Source organism: Narcine bancroftii, chromosome 1, assembly GCF_036971445.1.
Source record: "Narcine bancroftii isolate sNarBan1 chromosome 1, sNarBan1.hap1, whole genome shotgun sequence".
Classification (NCBI taxonomy): domain Eukaryota; kingdom Metazoa; phylum Chordata; class Chondrichthyes; order Torpediniformes; family Narcinidae; genus Narcine; species Narcine bancroftii.
In genome coordinates, this window is record NC_091469.1 from 17,307,275 (window position 1) to 17,331,995 (window position 24,721).

Genomic DNA, 24,721 nt, shown 5'->3' on the forward strand with positions numbered 1-24,721 from the left:
GCAACCTAATTCTCAATGTGGACAAGACAAAGGAGATGATTGTGGACTTCAGAAAGATAAAGGTCGATCATTTTCCATTACACATCAATGGTTCTGCCATGGAGAAGGTGGAAAGCACAAGTTCCTTGGTGTGCATATCAAGGATGACCTAACCAGGACCCACAAAACCTCCTCATTAGTTAGGAAAGTGCATCAGTGCAGGAACACAATTGAGAATGCATCATTATGTGGTATGGTAGTTGCAGAGCATCAGACAGAAGTCAATATAGAGGATAATCAAAATGGCCATGTATATCACTGGGGTCTCTTTTTATTCTATTGATGACACTTACTGGGCGTGTTCTTTAAATAGGGCTCAAAAAATATAGAAGACCCTTTTAATCCAGCACACAGATTCTTTGATTCACTATCATTAAGAAGGAGAGACTGAAACATCAAAATCAGGACTGCTAGGCTGGGAAATTGCTTCTTCCAACAGGCTGCGAAATTGATGAATAGAATCAAAATTAGAATTTATTGTCATGAACAAGTCGCAAAATTCGGGGCTTTGCAGCAGCGTCTTTGTTGTACATTCATTTTATACCCATCTTACTATATCACTGTAAGAAAAAAAAATAGTGCATGAGAGTAATACAGTGTCTTAGGTTAATAAACATTGATTATTCATGAATCTGATGGCAGTGGGGAAGAAGCTGTACTTGTGCTGCTGAGCGCTCATCTTTAGGCTCCTGTACCTTTTTCCCATGGTAGCAGAGTGAAGTGAGCATGACCTGGGTGGTGGGGATATTTGAGGATAGAAGCTGCTTTCTTAAGACACCTCATCATGAGGATGTTCTCAATGGAGTGAAGTCTGGTGCCTGTGATGTTGCCGATCAAGTTAACAACCGTGTGGAGTTTATTCTTGTCCAGAAGGTTGGTGCCTCCATATCGGACAGTAATGAACATCCAGAATGCTCTCCACAGTACTCTTGTAGAAGTTTTCAAGGGTCTTCAATGATATACTGAATCTCCTAAAACACCTCACAATGTATAGCCGCTGGTGTTCCTTCTTTGTGATTGCATCAGTGTGATGGCTCCAGGACAGATCCTCGGAGATGTTTACACCCAGAAATTTGAAGCTCTTGACCCTCTCAACTACTGAGCCCTCAAGGAGGATTGGATCATATTCCCCTGACTCCCTCCTGAAGTTCACAATCATCTCCTTTGTTTTGCTGATGTTGAGTGCGAAGTTATTTTCATTGCACCATTCAATGAGGTGATCCATCTTCCTCCTGTACGATTCCTCATTGTCTTCTGTGGTTTTGCCAACGGATGGCATTGGAATTGTGCCCGAACCACCCAGTCATGGGTGTATAGCGAGTAGAGCAGTATACTGTAACCAAGTAAATAATGTCAAAAATTTTATTTCTTTATTTTAAATTAAATCCTTATATCCTTACATATGATTATCATATATTGTGAGAATATGTATGTGCATCATGGTCCAGAGAAACATATTTTCATCGGGTTTTATATGTACATTCAGATGCTAAACTTGAACTTGAACATGAACATTTGGTTATCCTTCACTTCTTATGGATACACTTCCTCTGGATGCTGTTTGACCTGCTTAGATTCTCCAGAACATCTATATATTGTACTCCATGATAGCGACCAGTACATCAGTGAAAAAGACAAGGCCTTTGCATTCCTATTCAACCGGAAATTTCAAGTGGATGCTGAATCACCTTAGACCTGAAAACCCCATCATCCTGGAAGACAGGCTTCAGCCAATTTGATTCCTTCTACCTAATTTCAGGAAAGGCTGAGAGCACTATACATTTTTGAAAAAGCAACAGGGCCATAGCACTGAAGACTCCTATCTCAAGTTCAAATGTATCTGTTTGACAATATGAACAATTGGCTAGGTATCTGCCATCTACAAAAAAGTAGGACAAAAACGACAAAGCTTATTACTGCAAAATCAATCTTGTCTCATCGATCACCAAAGAGATAGAAGCCAACTTCGACAATGCTATCAAGCAGGGCTTATCTCCTAATAACCTGCAGTTTGAATTTAACTAGCTTTTTTGCCTCCAGACCTCAACACTGCCAAGAGCATAAAATGGACCTGGTTGTTAAAATCCAATGAGAAGTAAAGAGTGAATGTGCTTGATGTCAAGGTTATATTTGACTGAATCTGTGTAGACAGCCCCTCCCATCAGCTGCTCTGCACCCGCTGCAATTCTGTTCCAACCACCGTATTCACCACAATGCTACTGAGCACGCGCAGTCCCCACAAGGCGTGACAGTTGAAAACGGAGTTTGGGTGATACCAGACACCATTACACAAAGCTCCCATTGTAGATAGTATTGTTTGAGTTTAACAGTAAAGCATTGACTAAGGTTACTACTTGTGTTGTCTGCTTATTTGGTGCAATAACAAACGTGATGTCAAAAGTAGTATCGCTTGCATCCCAAACCTGAAGTCTTCAAGGAAAGGTAAGTAACCAATGCTTTGCTTGCAACATGTTTGTAACTGCACCATAATGGCAGATGGATTCAGAGGCCCAACCGGCTCATGTTTCAGGGCAATGTGGCTGAGAATTGGCGCATATTTGAACAAGAATATAACATTTTCATCACGGCAGTGCATAGTGATAAGACTTCCTGATTAAGAGCACATTCTGAGTCGAGAGAGGATCCCAAGTGTTTAAAAAGAAAATTTCAAGAAATGTGCAATCCACAAAACAACTTAATGATGGAAAGGCACAGATTTAATACCAGAAACCAAAGGACTGGAAAGTCGATTCACTTGTATGTCAGTGACCTAAAAGTCAGGGCAAAGATTTGTGACTTTGAAGCACTCTGTGGAGTTGATTAAAGACAGGACAGTCTGCTGCATCTGCGATGAAGGCATGAGAAAGGCTCTGCTGCATGACAGTGAACTAACACTTGCAAAGGCCATCTTCAGGTGTCTGGCCTAAGAAGCCATGGAGGAGAACAGCAGAAAGCTTGCCCCTCCACAGTAGCAAGGCGCAAGCGTAGACGCAGTCCAGGCAGGACCTGCGAATAGGTAGTGGCTGGAAGCCAGAAGGAGGCAAAGCCAACCAAGCCCTACTACACCATCACCTAGGACAGAGTGTGGCAACTGTGGGGTGACCACACGTCAAGACGAGAGATGTGCCCGGCATTCAGCCTGCACTGCAGAGTCTGCCAGAAATCGAACCATTTTAGTAGATGTTGCAAAGCCAGGCAGCAACTTACCCCGAGACCTAGATACAGAAGGATGATTACCTGAGCAAGGACAAACCAACTCAGATGACAAGTATTACATTGATGGATTGATTATTCAGATGAAAGGAGATCCAGCAAGAATCAGAAGGAACAAGGAAGCACTTGTAACAATGAAGATTAATGGTCAAGCAGCAGACATGAAAGTTGACACTGGGACCAAATGCAACGTCATGTCACAAAAAATGTTCAACCAACTGAAGAAGTCAGAACAGATCATACCATGCACCAAGTCAATAAGCCTAGTGCCATACGGTGGCAGCAGAATCAGGACCGATGGTTGCATATACTAACTTTTTTCATAGTTTAAGAAGAGGTTATGTCCTCTGCTGGGCCTGACTTGACTACAAGTTGTCACTGCTCACTACATTCAGCACAAGTTTTGGCCGATACAGATTCCTGCAAATGCCATTCGAAATCAATTCAGCCAGCGAGGTATTTCAAAGGCCAATGGAGGAAATATTTGCTGAGTACCCTTGTGCCATCATTGTTGATGACATACTCTTAGGTGGCAAGTAATTGGAAGAACACAATGCAAATTAAAAAAAAAACTTTAAGCTCAACCCAGAAGTGCAGATTTTGGCTGAACCAAGTCAGTTATGTAGACCATGTTTTCACAGGAGAAGACGGTGTACCCTTCAAAGACCAGGGCAATCAGTGAAATGCCAGTAGTGACAGATGTGACAGCAGTACAACATTTCCTGGATATGGAAATGACCTGGGCAAGTTCATCCTGAACTCCAGTGAACTTACCGCTCCACAGAGGCAGCTGACGCACAAAGATGTGGAATGGTCCTGGCACGAGCAACAACAAAATGCATTCATTGTATTAAAAAAAACATATGTCATGCCCACCTGTTCTATTGTATTTCGACTTACAAAGACCAGTCATACTAACCTGTGAAGCAGCACTATACAGTCTGGGAGCAGCATGCCGACAAGATGGAAAACCAGTAGCCTACACATCCAGATCACTCACCGACACGGAGACCAGGTGCGCTCAAATAAAGAAGAGGTCGTTGGCAGTGGTTTTTGCCTGCTCAAAATTCAACGACTACAACTGTGGTAGGTCAGTGACTATAGACATTGGCCACTTACCTCTGGTCACCATTCTGAAGGAACCAATTCACGCAGCCCCTGCATGATTACAGAGAATGATGCTCAGGCTTCAGAAATACAACCTGACTTTAGTTTACAAGTGTGGAAAAGAAATGCACTTAGCTGATGCACTATCCCATGCTCCCAGCAAATGCATGATCCAGCAAGCTGAGGAATAGGACACTTTAGATATAATGACAGCAATGCACATCTCCTCCTTGCGGTTGGAGGAGCTGAGAGTGTACATAGCTGAAGATGCAACTTTTAAGACCCTTGGCACTTTTATCAAGTGCAGCTGGCCAGACAAGCAGTGGAGCCCAGCACCTGAAGTGCGACCCTATTTCCCATTCTGGGATTAATTACTCATCGAAGGGCCTGAAAGCAGTAGTCCTGAGTTCACTGCAAAATATCTATGTCAGTATCCTGCACAGAGAGCACCCAGGTGCAGAAGCAGCCAAATGCAGGCTAAAGATTTTTGGCCAGGGATGACCGAAGACATAGGCCAGGAGGTACAAGCTTGCTAGGTGTGTAACAGCACTAGGTGGCACCAACAGAAAGAGTCACTGTAGCTCCACCCAGTGCTGAACCTCTCCAGGTTAACCGTGGCAACAGACATCTTCGAATGGCACAGTCAGCAGTATTTGGTACATACTTTGGATGGTTTAAGATAGACCTTTTTACATGATGTCACCTCCTTGGCAGTAATTACTAAGTTAAAGAAGCACTTTTCAGTACATTGGGCACCCCATATTTTGCTATTGGATAATGGCACACAGTTTACCAGTGAGAAATTCAGACATTTTGCAGCAACATAGAACTTCAACCACATCACTAGCAGCCTGGAGTACTCACAGTCAAACAGCTGATAGAGCCATGAGGAGCATGAAACAGCCCATGGAGAAGTCTCACAGGGAGAAGATGGATGTGTTCCTCAACCTGCTGAACCTAATGAACATCCCCGATGAGGCCACATTGGGCTCTCCAGTGCAAAAACTCATGTCCAGACAGACGCGAATGACCCTGCCAGTGGCAAGGAGACTCCTAGAGCCCCAGCTAAAGGATCTACAAGAAATAAGTTCCAGCTATTAAACAGACTAATACAGAAAAGGTTCTATGCCAGAAACAGCCAACCACTTGAGCCATTAGCAGAAGTGGAAGTCATAAGGATGCAGACTCCATAAGGTTACAACTACATGGGCATAGTTGAAAGGAGCTGCCAAGAACCCAGGTCATACCTAGTAAAATCAGAAGGAAAGGTGTATTGGAGAAACCGTCAAAACCTCCTACCTGTAAGGGGGTCACCCCCATCCCAAACCATTCTTGATGAGGCTGTATACCAGCATCTGTAATGTGAATCTGGGATAGACAGAGCTCTCTCAAGGACAACCCATGAAACCAATGGCCGCACCCCTGGGAGCATGGATGGTGTATCCTCTCAGGCTGAAGCACCCCAAGCATCTTCTTCCACCAGTGGCTACTATGTAACACATGCGGGGCATATCTGTAAACCCAATTCAAAATATTGGGACTAACTAGACTGGTTGTTCATTGTGATGTACAGCACCAACATGGATTGTGGTATGTGGGGAATTGTTCAAGAATGGGGATGTAGACAGTCGCTCCCATCAGCTGCTCTGTACCCACTGCAATTGTATTGAAACCACCATACTCGCTACAGTGCTACTGCGCATGCGCGAATCTCCACAAGGTGCGGCAGTTGAAAATGGAGCTTGGCTGATATCAGACACCATTACACGATAGTGTTGCTTGAGTTTAACAGTAAAGCATTGACTAAGGTTACCACTTGTATTGTCTGCTTTTTCGGAGCAATAACGATCTGGTAACAAAGATCTCTAGTATAACTGAAGTCCATTGATAGAGTTATTTCTTAGATAAAGGAATATCATGTTAATTGTTGGAGGTCAACAACATCTAAGATCATTGCGGGAGATATTTTTCAGGGCAGAGTCATTGGTCTACATATAATTCTCATTTGTTATGAGATCAGAAATATGGAGATTCCCTGAAGGCTGCAACTAATTCTTTTCCATTTGTATATTGTCATCTATGACAAAATCCACACCATGATGCAACAGAGCTTAATAACATGTCAGCCTTTTCCATCAATGGCAAGTAATGTTTGCATCACCAATTTTCAAAAGCAGAAGAAACCTTAACAATCGCACTTGACCATTGTCCCTGCCACAAATATCCTGGGTGTCACTATTGATCAGAAACTCAATAGAACCACCCATTGCAGGTGCAAGAACAAGTTAGAAATGATCTGTAACAATAGATACCCCAAAGCTTTTCCACCATCTATAAGCTAGGGGCTGGAAGTTACTTTGAGGCATACTGACATTCAAAAATGAAATGATGCGTCAACTGTTCTGTTGAATTGAATTGTAGTTGTAGTTGTAGCCAAGATGTAGTTTTTTAAAAATCCTAATTTTATGTGTCACCCAAAATGTTAACTTTAAATATTAATTGAAATGGTTGAGGTTTCAAGACATTTTTTTAAATTTAACGTTATAGAATGGTTGAAAGCCCTTCCAGCCTGTGTCACCTAATTACACCCAATTACCCACCAAACCCATATGTTTACTTGTCACATTTTACCTTGCAGAGAAGAGTTCTTCTGCACGCAGTCCAATGGGTTGATTCTAGAATCAACATGTTTACAGGCATAGAAAGTAAAAGAACAAGTGCACTAATTACACTGTTGAATTACAATTTAAAAATAATCAACTTACACAAAGCAAGAGCAGTATGACAGCACTGTGGTAGGGATAATTGACAAGCTTGATAGCTATGGGGAAGAGACTGTCTTGAAGCCTGTAGTGGATCATTTCATGCTCCTCAGCCTTCTCCACCATGGAAGGAGGAAGGAGGGAGAAGGGATTGTGTGGAGTGTGATGGGTCTTTGAGTATGTTAGGTCTTTGAGCATTTTGGCTGACTTTCCTTGGCAATGGGAGATGTAGGTCACCTCCTCCATGAAGATAAGGGAAGTTTGAATAATATTCTGAGCTATATTCACTACTTCCTTTATTTGGTGGTAATTGGGCAGCATTGGATCATGAGCTAAAGGGAATGTTACTGTGGTGTATATCTCAATTAAATTAAAATTAAATAAAATTAACCTGCAAATTATAGGTATTGTCTTAATCACTCTTTTTGAAGAAAAAGTGGCACTGGCAAGTTTATATTATCCCACTGCCCAATACACAAAGTCAATGGAAAATCGAGCTAAGAGAAACAGTTAAAGTAAAATATGATCGATGAATGAGTCAAATAGGGAGAAGTAAAACATGGATGACAGTACTGCGTATGAAATTGTCTGTCAATTGCAACATTAATTGATATAGATTTACTCAGTTGTTTCCTCTAATGAGATGGATGCTTTATTATCAAAAAGTGAAAATCATCTTTTGGACACTGGAAATAGGCACAAAAATTCCAAACTTAATCTCAGAGATATAGTAAAGCAATACTTACGTCATGAAAATAAAATCAGATGTAATACAAGAAAGGAACTATTTACAGTGCACCATCTTTGCTGTAATATAAAACCTGCCTTTTGCTGCCCACAGGAATTCATGATATCAAAACACACAATACATTTTATTCAGTCTTACTTTCTTACAACATTCTGTATAATTCACCACTTTCCAGGAATGCAATCCTTTCAAGAACCATGATATTGTGTTCATTGGAGATAGATTCAGATGATTTCCTGAGTTATAATGTTTTAGTTTCATATCCAGTTTTATTCTTGCACGTTGTTCCTTCAGGGCACCATGGTTGACATTGTGGTTAGCACAACCCCTTTACAGCACCAGCAATTGGGACCTGGGTTTGAATCCCTTGTTGTCTGTAAGGAGTTTGTACATTCTCCCTGTGTCTGTCTGGGTGTTCCCTGGGGGCTTCAGTTTCCTCCTACCATTCAAAAATGTACTGGGGGTGAAGATTAATTGGGTGGCATCCACTCATGGGCCGAAATGGCCTGTTACCATGCTGCATGTCTAAATTTATAATGTAAATTTAATTGCATACTGTGGGTAAAGACCAGGCCATGTTAATTTTTGTAAGATGCCTTAGGTTTAACTTTTGAGAATCATAGCAGAGAATTTGAATCTTGTGTCAGGAATATGTTGCAGCAATAGACTGTAGCACAGCATTGTACAAATAGATTTAATAATATATTCCCATTATCACCTTGTCTGCTGACAACCAATTGCAGTGATGGGAGTGATTGAACATTGGAAGTTAGTAACTCCACTTTGACCTGTAAAATCTGAAGTATGATCACTCAACTGCAGAGGAACAACTAGAAATCAGTTGTCTTAATCTGGATTTGTCAGGTGCAATTTATGTGTTCACTCATTTCAGCGAAACATAAAAATTGGCAACAATGCTTGATTTCTAATTGCAGTTATGGTTCTCCTCGAATGACGTTTTGATCAGTGTCATTGTTAACAGTGTAATTTCATATGCTAACACCTCATTATTCCATTGAACCCACAAATCCCTGTGGTGGTAGTGATTACAGCAATAGTGTCAGGATAACATTCCTCAGATTATTGAGATCATTATCTTTGATCATTGGATTGGAACTTGATTTGAGTGGAACTTGATTTTCATGTGCCACAACAAAATCCAAGAAAATATCACCAGGTTATGTTTGTTGGAAGTTATGTGTTGCAGTATACATTGAATTACAGGAACAATAGAAAATAGGAGCAGTAGACCACAAGCTCCTGCAAGCCTGCCTTGCTATCTATATGATGATGGCTGATAGATATGAGCCACAATTCATTAACTTTTCAAATTCTCCACAACTCTCAATTTCTGATATTTTTAAAATATTTATACATCTCCATTTTTTAAAAGTCTAATGACCTGCACCCCTTCACCACCCCCCCCCCCCCTCCCCACCATTACTATTGGGTGCAGAGAACTCCAGAGTCTAATGTCACACTAAAAGAAATTTCCAGATTCTTCAATGTTAAATGATAGGTCCCTTACCTTGAAGAAGGACTCAGGGCTGAAACGTTGGTAATATATCTTTACTCCCTATGGATGCTGCTAGACCTGCTGATTGCTTCCAGACTTTATGTGTTTTTACTGCAATCATAGCATCTGCAGACTTTTGTATTTCACTCCATTATCTTGTCAACAAGTCCCTAGTTCATGGCCTTCCCACTGGTGAAAATATCTCAGCATCTGCCCTGTTAAGCCTCTATTGGATTAGGGCATCATACAAACAAACCTTCTCTCCATTAACTCAATCTACACCTCCCACTTACTTCAGAAATCTGCCAACACTCTGGTTACCTTCCCCTTCCATTTGGCAGAAGATATATAAGCTTGCAAGCACAAACCTCCAGTTCGAGAACAGTTTATTTCCTGCTATTTTCAAACTCTTAAATGGACCACCCATTTGTATAAGTTAGTGACTCGCATAGTTTTAACTTTTTTTAATACTCTTCATTTTGTTCTAGAAATGCTATACCAAACACTCTTTGACTTATTTCAACATGGCAGTGTTGTACTTAAAATTGCACTTACTGCTGCATAAAGAATGGGTTGATTTACCTGGATAACATACAAAACAAATCTTTTTACTGTATCTTGATATACATGACAAAACAAAAATCAATTCAATATATATTGAATAAGATCATGCCTTGTTCTTCTAAATTCCAAGCAACATTGGATACAGAGTGCATCTTCAGGACATTCATCCCAGGAAATCCATGGCAGTCTTTATGTACTATGTGGACTTTTTTTCTATAATTTCCGCCAAGGTATTCTCAAGTTGCCTTTACATTGATTTGCTCACTATACTGTGATAAAGTCCCATGTTCTGACTTCATATCAGTGAAAAAGTTTCTCCTGAAATAGTTACTGAATTTATTTATGATGATCCAATATTTATTTCTCCAAGTTTAATTTTTACTCGCATGTGGAAATGTCTTCTCTTCTTGTATGTATTTATCACCTTTCTTCTATGACTTTATTACTGTGTGCCAGGTCCTTGATACATTGGATTGTTGTCATGTTTCATTTACTCTGTGCTTATTGCTGCATCAACTGCATGTGTTCTGTCAAAGATTTTTATGAGTTGTCCTTGAGCTTCAAATATTTTTTTTAGCAGAAGAACATTGATGAATAAATCAAATTATTGAAAACTTTTACAAATCTGCAGTATCAACTTCTTGTGGGAAAATTAAATAAATTTGCCTTGGAAGAAACATCATTAGTTATACATAAAAGGAATATTCTTCTGAAAATGCCTGTTTGTATAACTCTTTGACACCAATATGAATGGCTGATTACTGTATTGAGAGCACTTTAACATGACAAAGTCTAAAGTTTGCAAAAAATTTAGTTGGAATGAAAATTATGGAAAAGCATTTTCCTTAGAGGGCCACTTTAAATTTATTTATGATGTAATATTTAGTTGTTAATGGTAATTATGCACTAAATGTATTAAATAGTCATTTCAAAACAAGCAGCTCCAATTTAATGAACAATTTGTCATGTGTGGGTAACAAATGATAGAACCATATTTTTACACACTTGTGTAATATCAAATATAAACTGCTATATTTGAGGGAGAGCTAAGTGGTTGTCCCACAGAATTAAGCAACTTTGGTACTACAACACACGACAGGCTGCAAATGCTAGAAGCTGGAGCAATGAACAATCGGGGGGAGGGGGGAAGAGGGGTTTAGACAGCAGGTCGAACATCATCAATTGGAGGAAAATAATATTTTACATTTTGGGTTTGAGCCCTTCATCAAGAGTGAGAGTGCAGAGGGGAGAGACCCAATACAATGATTGGGAAGGGTTGGACAGGAGCCAGGTGGAGACTGGTGAACCTGGGACGGTAATGGATAACAGACTGATGAGGAAGTGGATACAGTGATTAGCAGGTACCAAACAAAGGGAGAAAGAGGCAAGAGAAAAAGCACAGTCAGGTGGAAAATGATGATTAATGCAGGGTGCAGTAGGAAAGGATGAGAGAGTGATAAGTGGAGATGAAGGCAACCAGTGGTGGAATCTGGAATTGGGGAAGGTGATAATAGTAATAAAAGGGGTAGCTATCAGAGAAATAAATTGGACCAGATGAAACTGAAGGAGGGGGAGGTGGGGAGCAAGGGTAGGGGGAAACAGCTCATGGCTAATGTCAGCATGATGTATTTCTCAATTATATTAAAAAAAGTGCTTGGAGGAAGATGGAACCAGAAAAAAAGTGTCTGGGTGGGTGTGTGGGGGGTAAGAGGGAATCAAGGAAGTAGCTCAGAATAAGAGAGAAGTTACATGAAATTGGTCATTTTTAAAAATAGCAAAAGAATTACAAAGAACACATAAACAAATCTGCAAAATTAGACATCTGCATAAAATTTCACTTTATTTCTTGAGAAGAAGTACAGAGCAGGAAACACAGAAGTCTTCATATTTTGATAAATGCCTTGATAATGAAATAGCTTCTAAAATAAAAGATTTAAACAAATAGACAAGATTCCCATCAAGCAGTTCCATTGCTGCCATTGAAATAAGGAACAACAATTCCTGTATTGATTCAATGAAATCCTGCCTTTTTAAATGAGATATTAAATTAGAGATTGAGACATACATTGAGGATATATTTGCTGGGGAATTATCTTTCTTTGAAACTCGGTGATAAACTTTGTGATAATAATGCATTGATTATCAGATGCCAGGGAGCAGACATGGCTGAAGTTCGCTCATGGAATGGTTGTACAGGTACCTTCAGGGAGACCCAGGTTCAGGATCCTAAAAGTGTCATTGGTGTCAGCAGCTTGGCCCAACTTCTCACAAGGAAGTGACCATTTCTTTGCAAAGTGGAGTTTTGATTGCCATAAGCTAATTTTATACTGAGGAACTTGTGTAAATGAATACACAACTCGTAATAAATTAATACCATCAACAGTAGGTAACAAGATCCTGGACACCTTGCACTGTAATGGCACCAGGTGCATAGAGGACTGTTACGAGCAGGAGCAGTTAATGTCATTTGAGCAGCTAAAACATAAATATGCTTTGCCAAATCAGTCATTCCATGGCTATATTCAAATAAGGCCTTTTCTCCAGGACATATTGGATCCAAGTATGGCCCGAGCTTGATGCATAGAGGCCTTGATTCGAAGGGGGAGCAGTAAGAAATTTACTTTGTCAATATATTGCCTGTTCTAGTTGGAACGACACAAAATGGGCCTTCATAGGTGAAGAGAAATATGGGAGTCGGACGTGGGCATTGCAATTGAGGAGAGATGCTGATCCAACTTGTGCCGGGAAAGCATGACCATGGTCATCAATACAAGGTACATGCTAGTGCAGTATAACTTTTTGAAACAGCTGTATCTAACGCTGCAGAAAATAAACAGGTCAAAAACCAGAACTCACAGACCAATGCTTCAGATGCAGCATTGTGACCGGGACATTCGTGCATGCAACCTGGTCATGTACCAAGGTGAGGCCCTATTGGGGCAGATCTGGGCCAAGTCCTGGAGAAAATTATAGGCAAGCGATTCCCACAGGACCCAGAGTTGTTCCTGCTGGGAGACATAATGGACATAAAGTTTACAATGAAGCTGTCCAAATTTCAAATCCAATTCCTGTTCATTGCATTGCAGTGGCCAGGAAGTGCATTGTGGCGACTTGGAAGTCCGACTCCAATCTTAGTATCGAACAATGGAACAAGGTAATGCACAGGAGAAAATAACGTATAACCTGAGAAACAAATACAGTACCTTTCGTATGATCTGACAGCCATACATGCACTACATAGGTTGCTAGGGGTGACTGGTTTCCCCGAAATTGCTGCGGCTTCCGCTCCCTCACACTGATCCTGATCAAGGAATGTCTGGGATGAATATTGGCCCAGAGACCGCCCACTAAGCTGCAACAATCACTGCTTCTTATTTATTATTTATTTTGCGGCTGTTAAAGTTTTGTTGTTGTTAGATGAAATTTGAGTGAGTCGTCTTGTTTTATGTGTGGGGGGAGGGGGGTTGGTAGAGACACGTCCTTTATATATAGTCATAAAGAGAATGAATATATATATATGTGGCGAGCTCTCCACTGGCCACCGTGACAGAGGTGCACCAAAGAAAAGTTACAAGGACTGCCTAAAGAAATCTCTTGGTGCCTGCCCCATTGACCACCGCCAGTGGGCTGATATCGCCTCAAACCGTGCATCTTGGCGCCTCACAGTTTGGCGGGCAGCAACCTCCTTTGAAGAAGACCACAGAGCCCACCTCACTGACAAAAGGCAAAGGAGGAAACACCCAACACCCAACCCCAACCCACCAATTTTCCCCTGCAACCGCTGCAACCGTGTCTGCCTGTCCCGCATCGGACTTGTCAGCCACAAACGAGCCTGCAGCTGACGTGGACATTTACCCCCTCCATGAATCTTCGTCCGCAAAGCTAAGCCAAAGAAGAAATATATATATTTGAATGTGAACTGTCTTCATTAGCATGACACTGTATATGGCTGTACAAGCTTGTGTGAAAATATAAATAAAATATTCAAAAAAAATACACAACTTGCAGAGGATTCACTTAAAGAAATTACTCACAATTCAGAATATGAAATCAGATCTTGTGCGTAAATGGGCTTTAAGTTTAACAGAAATCCAAGGTCTTTGTTACTTTAATTTTGTGTTGTTTTGAACAATTACTTTGCATAATTCAAAGAAAAACACGAACATTGACTTTACAGAAATGCTCCGGATCTATTACCACCAAAATTGAATTAGTTGGCTTTTTCTTGTTATAAAACATATCAATAAATACAGCATTTTAAGTAATGATAAGTTGTACTTCAATGTTTTATTTAAATATTTGACATAATGTTAACATGAGTATGATTATTATTAATTCCAAGATATGAAAAGGAGCAAGGTAATTTTGTTTGAATTTTAACTCACATGTGGAAACTGGCTTTGAGCAATATTTTGAATGACAAAATGTAACATTCCTAAATACATGTTACCCTCCTACAGATATGAAACTGCAATAACACTTAATTATAATCAAAGTCAATTGAAGCTAATTCAATCAATTTTGGAACTTGTTCTGAGTATTTTCCATTTGGAGGTATATTGCTTAGTACTTCCAGATTCAATTAAGCTCTCTTTCCTCAGCAAGCTTATCCTTTGGCTTGGCTTCACGGACGAAGATTTATGGAGGGGTAATGTCCATGTCAGCTCCAGGTTCGTTTGTGGCTGACAAGTCCGATGCGGGACAGGCAGACACGGTTGCAAGGGAAAATTGGTGGGTTGGGGTTGGGTGTTGGGTTTTTCCTCCTTTGTCTTTTGTCAGTGAGATGGGCTCTGCGGTCTCTAAAGGAGGTTGCTGCCCGTCGAACTGTGAGGCGCCAAGATGCACGGTTTGAGGCGATATAAGCCCACTGGCGGTGGTCAATGTGACAGGCACCAAGAGATTTCTTTAGGCAGTCCTTGTACCTCTTCTTTGGTGCACCACTGTCTCGGTGGCCAGTGGAGAGCTCGCCATACAACACGATCTTGGGAAGGCGAAGGTCCTCCATTCTGGAGACGTGACCTACCCAGCGCAGTTTGATCTTCAGCAGTGTGGATTCGATGCTGTCGGCCTCTGCCATCTCGAGTACTTGATGTTGGAGATGAAGTTGCTCCAATGAATGTTGAGGATGGAGCGGAGACAACGCTGGTGGAAGTGTTCTAGGAGCTGTAGGTGATGCTGGTAGAGGATCCATGATTCGGAGCAGAACAGGAGTGTGGGTATGACAACGGCTCTGTATACGCTAATCTTTGTGAGGTTTTTCAGTTGGTTGTTTTTCCAGACTCTGATCCAAAATGAGTGGTGGACTTGCCTCGCCAAACAACCCAGCTCAGCGCGGACATTGGCAACTTCAGGGGTTTTTAACAAGGTTCTAAAGGCTGTGTACAGCCCTTCACCCCAAGTCCAAAGCCCGCTGCACAGCTCAGACGGCAAAGTCCTCCTCAGCGACAAGATCTCCATCCTCAACCGATGGTCAGAAAAGTTCCAATCTCTTTTCAGTGCCAACCGCTCAGTCCAAGAATCCGCCCTGCTCCAGCTCCCTCAACAGCGCTTGAGTCTAGAGCTGGATGAAGTCCTTACCCGGGAAGAGACATATAAGGCAATTGAACAACTGAAAAGTGGCAAAGCAGCAGGTATGGATGGAATCCCCCCAGAGGTCTGGAAGGCTGGCGGCAAAACTCTGCATGCCAAACTGCATGAGTTTTTCAAGCTTTGCTGGGACCAAGGAAAGCTTATCAGGACCTTTGTGGTGCCATCATCATCACCCTGTACAAAAACAAAGGCGAGAAATCAGACTGCTCAAACTACAGGGGAATCACGCTGCTCTCCATTGCAAGCTTATGAACCATGGATTAAAATAGCAAAGGCCTCAAAATTATTTTGGACTGCAGTGACCATCTTAGTAGTGAAATTGCCATTACAAAGTTTAACTTTGCACAACACTTAAGTATTCATAACCCATACTACCAATGATCTGACCTAACACTATAGGAATTTATTTTGGTTATGTATCTCCTGTTCCAAAATGAGAGCCTGACACTGGATCTCCAGAAAGCAAGGTGGAGATGGGAGTTGGATTTGGGAACAATAATTCCTGAATGATGCTTGTCTGATCTCTGTCAGGACAGCATGAAGGTGGTTATTAATACCAGATATAGAATAATGCAATACATTTTTTTGCAACAGTTAGCTGCAAAAATTACATAAGGTCAAACCGAAAACCCAGAACTTGTGTTTCAGATGTGGAGTTGAGACAGGAACTTTTGTGCATTCGATATGGCTATGCACCAAGGTGAGACCCTTTTGGGTAGAATTAGGAGGCATTTTTAAAAAAAAATTACTGGGGTGGAATATCTGCAGGGCCCTGTTCTATTCCTGCTGAGTGATATTATGGAACTGTGTCTAAAATTGTCTAAAAACCAAATTCAATTTGTAAAGGTGGCCTTGGCGATGGCCAGGAAGTGCATAACGGTTACCTGAAAATCTGACTCTCAGCTAAGCATAGCAAGATGGAGCATGGAGATGCAGAGCTGTGTACCCCTGAAGAAAATTACTTATATCTTAGGGGGAGATAAGGCACATTCATTGAGATATGGCAGCCATATCTACGGCACATCAAAGCGCAGGTGTGATTGGCCTCCCCAGAGCATTTATTCACAGGAATAACTAGACCGCCAGCCCTGAAACACAGAGAACAAGGAGACAACTTGGAAATTCTGCTAGCTTCCCCTCCACCATTTTTTTATCTCGCTTCCTTTATTTTTTTTTACTATTATTTATTTTTACATTATTATTTTTAATAAGTGATATTTATGTTTTTGCCTGGGTTGAATGGGAGGGAGGGTGAATGACGAGGGTGAGGGGTTAAGGATAGATGGGGAGAAGGAAAAAGTAAGGACTCGGTAAATAATGATCTGTAAAAGGATAGGATTGTTTCTCCTATTCTTTTCTTTGGCTTGGACGAAGATTTATGGAGGGGGTAAAAGTCCACGTCAGCTGCAGGCTCGTTTGTGGCTGACAAGTCCGATGCGGGACAGGCAGACACGGTTGCAGCGGCTGCAGGGGAAAATTGGTTGGTTGGGGTTGGGTGTTGGGTTTTTCCTCCTTTGCCTTTTGTCAGTGAGGTGGGCTCTGCGGTCTTCTTCAAAGGAGGTTGCTGCCCGCCAAACTGTGAGGCGCCAAGATGCACGGTTTGAGGCGATATCAGCCCACTGGCGATGGTCAATGTGGCAGGCACCAAGAGATTTCTTTAGGCAGTCCTTGTACCTTTTCTTTGGTGCACCTCTGTCACAGTGGCCAGTGGAGAGCTCGCCATATAACACGATCTTGGGAAGGCGATGGTCCTCCATTCTGGAGACGTGACACACCCAGCGCAGCTGGATCTTCAGCAGCGTGGACTTGATGCTGTTGACCTCTGCCATCTCGAGTACTTCGACGTTAGGGATGAAAGCGCTCCAATGGATGTTGAGGATGGAGCGGAGACAACGCTGGTGGAAGCGTTCTAGGAGCCGTAGGTGATGCCGGTAGAGGACCCATGATTCAGAGCCGAACAGGAGTGTGGGTATGACAAAGGCTCTGTATACACTTATCTTTGTGAGGTTTTTCAGTTGGTTGTTTTTCCAGATTCTTTTGTGTAGTCTTCCAAAGGCGCTCTTTGCCTTTGCGAGTCTGTTGTCTATCTCATTGTCGATCCTTGCATCTGATGAAATGGTGCAGCCGAGATAGGTAAACTGGTTGACCGTTTTGAGTTTTGTGTGCCCGATGGAGATGTGGGGGAGCTGGTAGTCATGGTGGGGAGCTGGCTGATGGAGGACCTCAGTTTTCTTCAGGCTGACTTCCAGGCCAAACACTTTGGCAGTTTCCGCAAAGCAGGACGTCAAGCGCTGAAGAGCTGGCTCTGAATGGGCAACTAAAGCGGCATCATCTGCAAAGAGTAGTTCACGGACAAGTTTCTCTTGTGTCTTGGTGTGAGCTTGCAGGCGCCTCAGATTGAAGAGACTGCCATCCGTGCGGTATGTTTCTCCTATACCATTTGGTTAATATGGGTCTATAAAATTATAAATAAAATTTTCAATAAAAAGATGAATGGAAAGACAGCATATGGGGCATAAATGCAGATAGCTGGATAAATTAAAATGTGTTTAATGCGAGAAGCATTAAGAATATGGGAAATGAAATTAGATCATGGATCAGTGCACAGAAATATTATGTATTTCATTGCAGAGACTTGACAGACATAAGGGCAGGATTGACTTCTTGATGTTCTGGTATTTAATTGTTTCAAAAAGGATATGAAAGAAGGTAAAAGGATAGGGGGAGTGTCATTGCTAATTATGGATAATATAACAGCTGCAGAAATTGAGACATTGTGGAGGAATTGTCTTCTGAGTCTTTGCTGGTGGAACACAGAAACAGAAAGTTTCCCAAATAACCCCTGGGAGTCTGAGAAGCATGTAAACAACAGATTTTGGAAATGTTAACAGTGTTCTGTCATGGATATCTTCAATTTCCCTCATACTGAATTGCTGATCAAAGACGCCCATCACCCAGGCATGCCCTCTTCACTCGGCTACCATCAGGAAAAATTGTGCAGGAGCCTAAAGATGAGCACTCAACTGGATGAGGACAGCATCTTCCCTTCTGCCATCAGCTTCCTGAATAATCAACGAACCAAAGGCACTGCCTTACTTTTCATGCACTATTTTTTTTACACAGTAATGTTGTAAGATGGTTATAATATGAATGTTTGCTCTAAGATGTTGCTGCACAACAATGAATTTCATGACTTGTTCATGACAATAAATTCTGATTCTGGTTCTGACCTCCTGAGTGTAAAAGGATTAGATGGGGCATAATTGACAAGGTATCACCAAGGCTTCCAGACACTTTATGTGACAGGCCAACTGGAGGAGAGGCCAGATTGAATCTGGTGTTGGGCAATAAGCCTGGTCAGGTGATGGATCTGATGGATGGACACTATGGTGATACTGACTACAACTCCCTTACCTTTAGCATTGCCATGGACAAGATTCCTTTATTATCATGATCAATATCCAAAACTGGAAAAGTGGGGAACATGTTCATGGAAAGAGAGGAGATGGATGGTGTTGAAAAATGCTTCAGTTCAGTATTTACCAGTGAGCGGAACTTTGTTGAATGTGATTTCTATGTAAAACAGGCTAATGGATGCAGCAGGTTAATTTTAAGAAAGAGATAGTGTTGGAGTTCTAAAATACATTAAGATAGATGTCCCTGGGTTGGTACAGCAAGTAAGAGAAGAGATTGCTGGAGCATTGATGATGATCTTTGCAACCTCCTTGGCCACAGGAGTGGAACTGGAGAATTGGAGAATGGCAAATGTAGTTCCCTCGTGCAGGAAAGTTAACAGGGAGAATCCTGGGAATTAAAGATGAGTGAATCTTATATCAGCAAGGGTAAACTATTGGATAGGATTCTTTGGGGCAGGATTCATAGCATTTGGATAAGTATGGTCTCATTTGGGACAATCAACATGCTTTGTTAGAGTCAGGCAGTGCCTCACACACCTAATTGAGCTTTTTGAGGAGGTGATGAAATAAATTGGTGAAGGTCAGGCCATGGATTTGATGTACATATTTGGACTTTGATAAGGAATTTAACAGGGTTCCCCATGATTGGGTCATACAGAAAGTCATCAGGCATGGGATCCACTGAAACAGCTGTATGGATTCAGACTTGCCTTGCCCGCAAAAAAACAGAGGATTGGAATAGTTGGACCATATGCTGCCTGCAGGTCGGTGAAAAAAATATTAATCTGAAGGGATCTGTTCTGGTATCCCTGCTCTCAATGAATTTCATAAATGACTTGCATGAGAAAGTGGAGGGGTGAGTCAATAAGTTTGCAGATAGCACGAACATTGGAAGGGATATGGACAGTTGAAGTTTATCATAGGTTACAAACCATGTGATGGGTTGGTTGTCTTTTCTTTCATATATTAATGCAATATAATTGTTTAATCATAACTTCACAAGGGAGGAGCTAGATCATTAGAATAATTTTTATCTTATATTCATTTTGTTTTTTTGTCTTTCATAAGTTGTTTACAGCTATTTGTTAATCTATCTTTTACTTGTTGGATATATATTCTTGTTTTTACCTATGTATGAGCAATATATATATAAAACTCAATAAAAAAATGTTGGAAAGAGAGAAAGGTTACAATGGGATATAGATAGGATGCAGATTTGTGTGGAGAAGTGGCTTATGAAATTCAATCTGGAAAAGCAATGTACTTCAGAAGACAGGATTCTTAGCAGTGTTCATGAATAGAGGAATCAAAGTCCACAGATCCCTCAAGGTTGCTACACAAGTTGATAGGGCAATTAAGAAGATGCATGGTGTGGTGGCCTTCTTGAGTCAGGCATTGAGCTCAAGAGTTGTGAGGTAATGTTGCAATTCCATAAAACTCCAGTTGCACCACACTAAGGGTATTGTGTTCAGTTCTGATCTCCTCATTACAGGAAGGATGTGGAAACACCAAGGGGAGGTCTCAAAAAGAAAGTTTGAACTAGCATCTTTTTTTCCCAGGTGCCGATGGCCAGAATAGATCTGTTAAGGATGTGTAAGAAAGTTCAGGGAAGACATCTGAGAGATGTTTTTTGTAAAACACAGAGAATACAGAGAATGCCTGGAATACATTGCTGAATGTGGTGGTGGGCAGTTGTATCTCTTTTCCCAGAATAAATCATATGCATATACAATTGGTGCATTTCCATCTGCAGCTTCAGAACAGGTTCAGTCAAGTTTGTTCTCATCACCTCATCATGTAGATAATGCTTGACAAAAGTTGGTGATGTTGCAAGTTGCAAGGAAACTGGCAAAAGGTGGCAGAATGATGTTGAATATTTGGAAATTTGAATGAGGCAATGGCAAATGGAATTTAATCCTAACAAATATAAAATGATGCACTTTGTGAGGACAAATACATGTTAACAGTGGGACCATATTAAGTGCAAGTAAACCTTAGAGATTATGCACAGAATCATGAAAGTGACAGCTCAGGTAGATGATAGATTGTGAAGAAGGCACATGGGATTCTTCAATCCTTCATTGACTGTGCCAGAGAATATAAGAGTTGTAAAATCAAATTACAACTTGTCAGGAGATACTTTGGGTATCATGTGCAGTCTGACAAACAACACAAGCACACCCCAAGGATGCATGCTTTGTCCACTGCTCTACTCACTATACACCCATGACTCGATGGCCAGGGACAATTCCAATACACATTTACTGATGATGCCATGGTTGTCAGCAAAATCACAAATAGCAATGAGGAGATAGATCAGTTCATTGAGTTGTGTCATACCAACAACCTTGCACCCAAAGTTAGCAAAATTAAGGAGATGATTGAAGACTTCAGGAGGAAGTCCTCATCAAGGGCTCAGTAGAGGAGAGGGTCAAAAACTTCAAATTCCTGGGTGTCAACATCTCCGAGGATCTGTCCTGGAGCCTCCACATTGATGCAATCATGAAGAAGGATTGCCAGTGGCTATTTTTTGAGAGGTGTTTTAGGAGATTTGGTATTTCACCAAAGACTCTTGAAAACTTCTGCAGGTGTATCATGGAGAGCTGGTTGCATCACTGTCTGGTACAGAGATGCCAATGCTCAGGACACAAGAAAAAAACTCCCAATGTTAACATGGCCTGCAACATCATGTGCACCAGTCTTCACTCTATCCAGGCTCTGTCTTAAAAAAGTAGCCTATATCCTTAATCATCCAGGCCATGCCCTCTTCACTCTGCTACTACTGGGGAAACAGTATAGGAGCCTGAAGATGAGCACTTAGCAGCACAAGGACAGCCTCTTCCCTGCTGCCATCAGATTCCTGAATGATCAATGAACCAAAGACCCTGCCTTACTTTGACTTTTCATGTACTATTTTTATTTATTTTTTGAGGTGGTTTATTTAATGTTGATATAATGATACCTTGATGAAGGGCTTAAGCCTGAAATGTCAGTTATGTATCTTTATCTGTACTATATAAAGGACTCTGATTTACCTGCAGAATTTTTTCTGCACAATGTTTTGCCTTATATAAATGTTTGCACAGTGATGCTGCCTCAAAACGATGAATTTCATGACTTGTTCAGGACAATAAATTCTGATTCTGATTCTGAGTTCTATTTGCCACAGCATGGAGAGATATATCATTGTGCTGGGTGTTATCTGGATTACAACATTTCAGTTACAAGAGGAGATTGGGCAGGATAGGTTTATTTTACCTCAAGTGGAAGAGGCTGTGTAAGAATAGAAGAAATCCTTTTTGAATGCCTATTTTGTCGAAGATGAAAAAAACTTCAGTTCAATTTGAAAGACAAATGGTTTGAGAGAATCTGACACAGACCTTCAAACAGAGGATGGTTGGAATCTGGAATGCCTTGTTTGATGGGGTGATGAATGCCGATACTTTCACAACAATTCAAAAGTAACCTGGCTAGTGGTTGAATTGCCAAGATATAAAAGGCTCCATTCCTCATAGGATCAATGGAATTGAGTAAGTCTGTGAATGAAATAGGTACAATGGTGGATATGGTGGGCCAAATTGCCTATTTTTGTGCAGTATAACTCTTTGACTCCATATTATTGCATAACACCAGATATATTGAAATCCACTGGGAGCATTTAGAGAGGTTCAATGGCATTGTCACATTTTAGTCCAATCATGTTGATGAAGACTATACAATTCATCATGCCAAGTTTATAGCACAGCCATCTAAAAACTCTGACTCACTGATCATTTTTGGTCAGAATCTCATCAGAGTTCCACCATCAGAATTAAGAGCACACTAATGGACATTTCTCTTCCAGGGAAATATCACACAACTCATCAAATTCAGCCATAAATTTCAGTTTTGGCTTTCCAGAATTGATCATGAGATCACGAATTATAGCAGCAGAAGTATGCCCATTAGCCCTTGGAGTCTGTTCTGCAATTCTAATCCTCAGATGATCCATTCTCCCACTCAGACCCTCTCTCCAGCTTTCTCCCTGTGACCTTTGATCATCTGACTAGTCAAATACCTGTCAATCTCTGCCTTAAATATATCAATGACCTCTTTGATCTGCTTTCTATATATGGCTTGAGTACTACTTCCTTTAAACTTAGTCAGAGCTCAATCCTCACCATTTTGCTCATCCAATTTTTGAATGTCACCCAAAAAAATTTGAAACTTCTAGTTACATTTGCATCAAAGAGGAGTATTTTATTTATTTTTCACTTAATAAATGAAGGAAAGATGCATAATTATTCCCAAATTTTGTGTTTTGTGACCTAGCCTATTACCTCAAAAGCTGGATGAATGGAAATGTTTCATTTCACAGGAGCAAGACAATCCATATTTGCAGGAATTTCCCCTTTGAGAACCATGAGAGAAAAGTAAATGAATCATGAAAAGAAAGACATTAAAAAATCCAAGGTAGAAGAACACAAATAAAATAAATATGCTGATGTTTTACAACAGGTGCAAAGACTTGAGAGAAAGAATCAGAATTGTTCACAAGGACTTGGGATTGTGATCTGAATTGACCTCACGTTGACCTGTTGCCAAAATAGAGGAGTGATTCTGTAGAAAATAGTCTGCTGTATTGAAATGCATCACAAAGGATGAATGCAGAATTAAATTGAATAATTTTGGAATATTAATGAATATGTAATTTGTATTTGCCCATGTCAACTTATCCTTATATTGTGGAGATTGATTGATTTGTTATCGAATCTTTCCCATTGTCCAGTGAGAAGATAAATGGTACAATTTCTGTTTCCTCATCAATTTTAATAAGTGAAGCTAAGATGCTATATTTATTGTGTGAATGTTTATTATCTATTTTTTTGTAATTATTGTCTCATTTTACTCAAATAAGTACATAATTGTCTTTTTTTACAAAGTTTCTGTCCATTTGCAGCAAGTATGAATGTTGATGCATATTTACATTGTATAATACTAATAACCAAAGCTCTATTATTATAACATCATTGTTATCAAAGAATAGACAATTGCTGTAGTTGCTGAATTGTTGGAAATGCTCAATAGTTTGGAAAGCATCCACATAAAAAGAGAGATCAATGAGAGCTTCAGCCACCCACCTCCACCAAGATAACATGGCAGTTGAAGCTGTTTTACCCTTATTTTATGCAGATCACTCTAGGAAATTGTGTCCTGAAGAAGACACTTCCCCAAGTTTGCAATTCACTGAAATGATTGGAAAGTAATTGGGGCTCTTTACGCAAAGTTAAGAGAGTGCTTGTGATGGGATCATGCAAGCTGTCATCCAGAGAGAACACAGCCAGCATTTGCTCCTTTGAACTCATGACTCTCACTCAGGATGGTGCCTCAGCAGCCAATAACTAACTGGAGAACAGATGCCTCGATTGTTGAGACAACCTTAAAGCTCTGTTGAAGATTGGTATTTAAACTATGATAACCACAGTGCAAACTGCTGAAAGCTGTACTTGCAAGATTTAAATTTAATATGATGTATAGATTTTTTTTAATCCATAATGCACAGTTCTGGAATTCTTATACATATAATCTTTTATCCAAAATTCTGAAAATCGAAATGTCCAAAAACCGAACTTTTTTTCCATAGATGTTGTCTGCACACCAAAGCTCACGTTTTCCCCAAACATCACTCAAGGTGATCAATGCCCTTTCAGGGCTGTGCCTCAGTGCTCCTACCAGTAAGATATTCCTCTGCTGCTCATGGACATTGAAGACTGTGAAAATGACATAA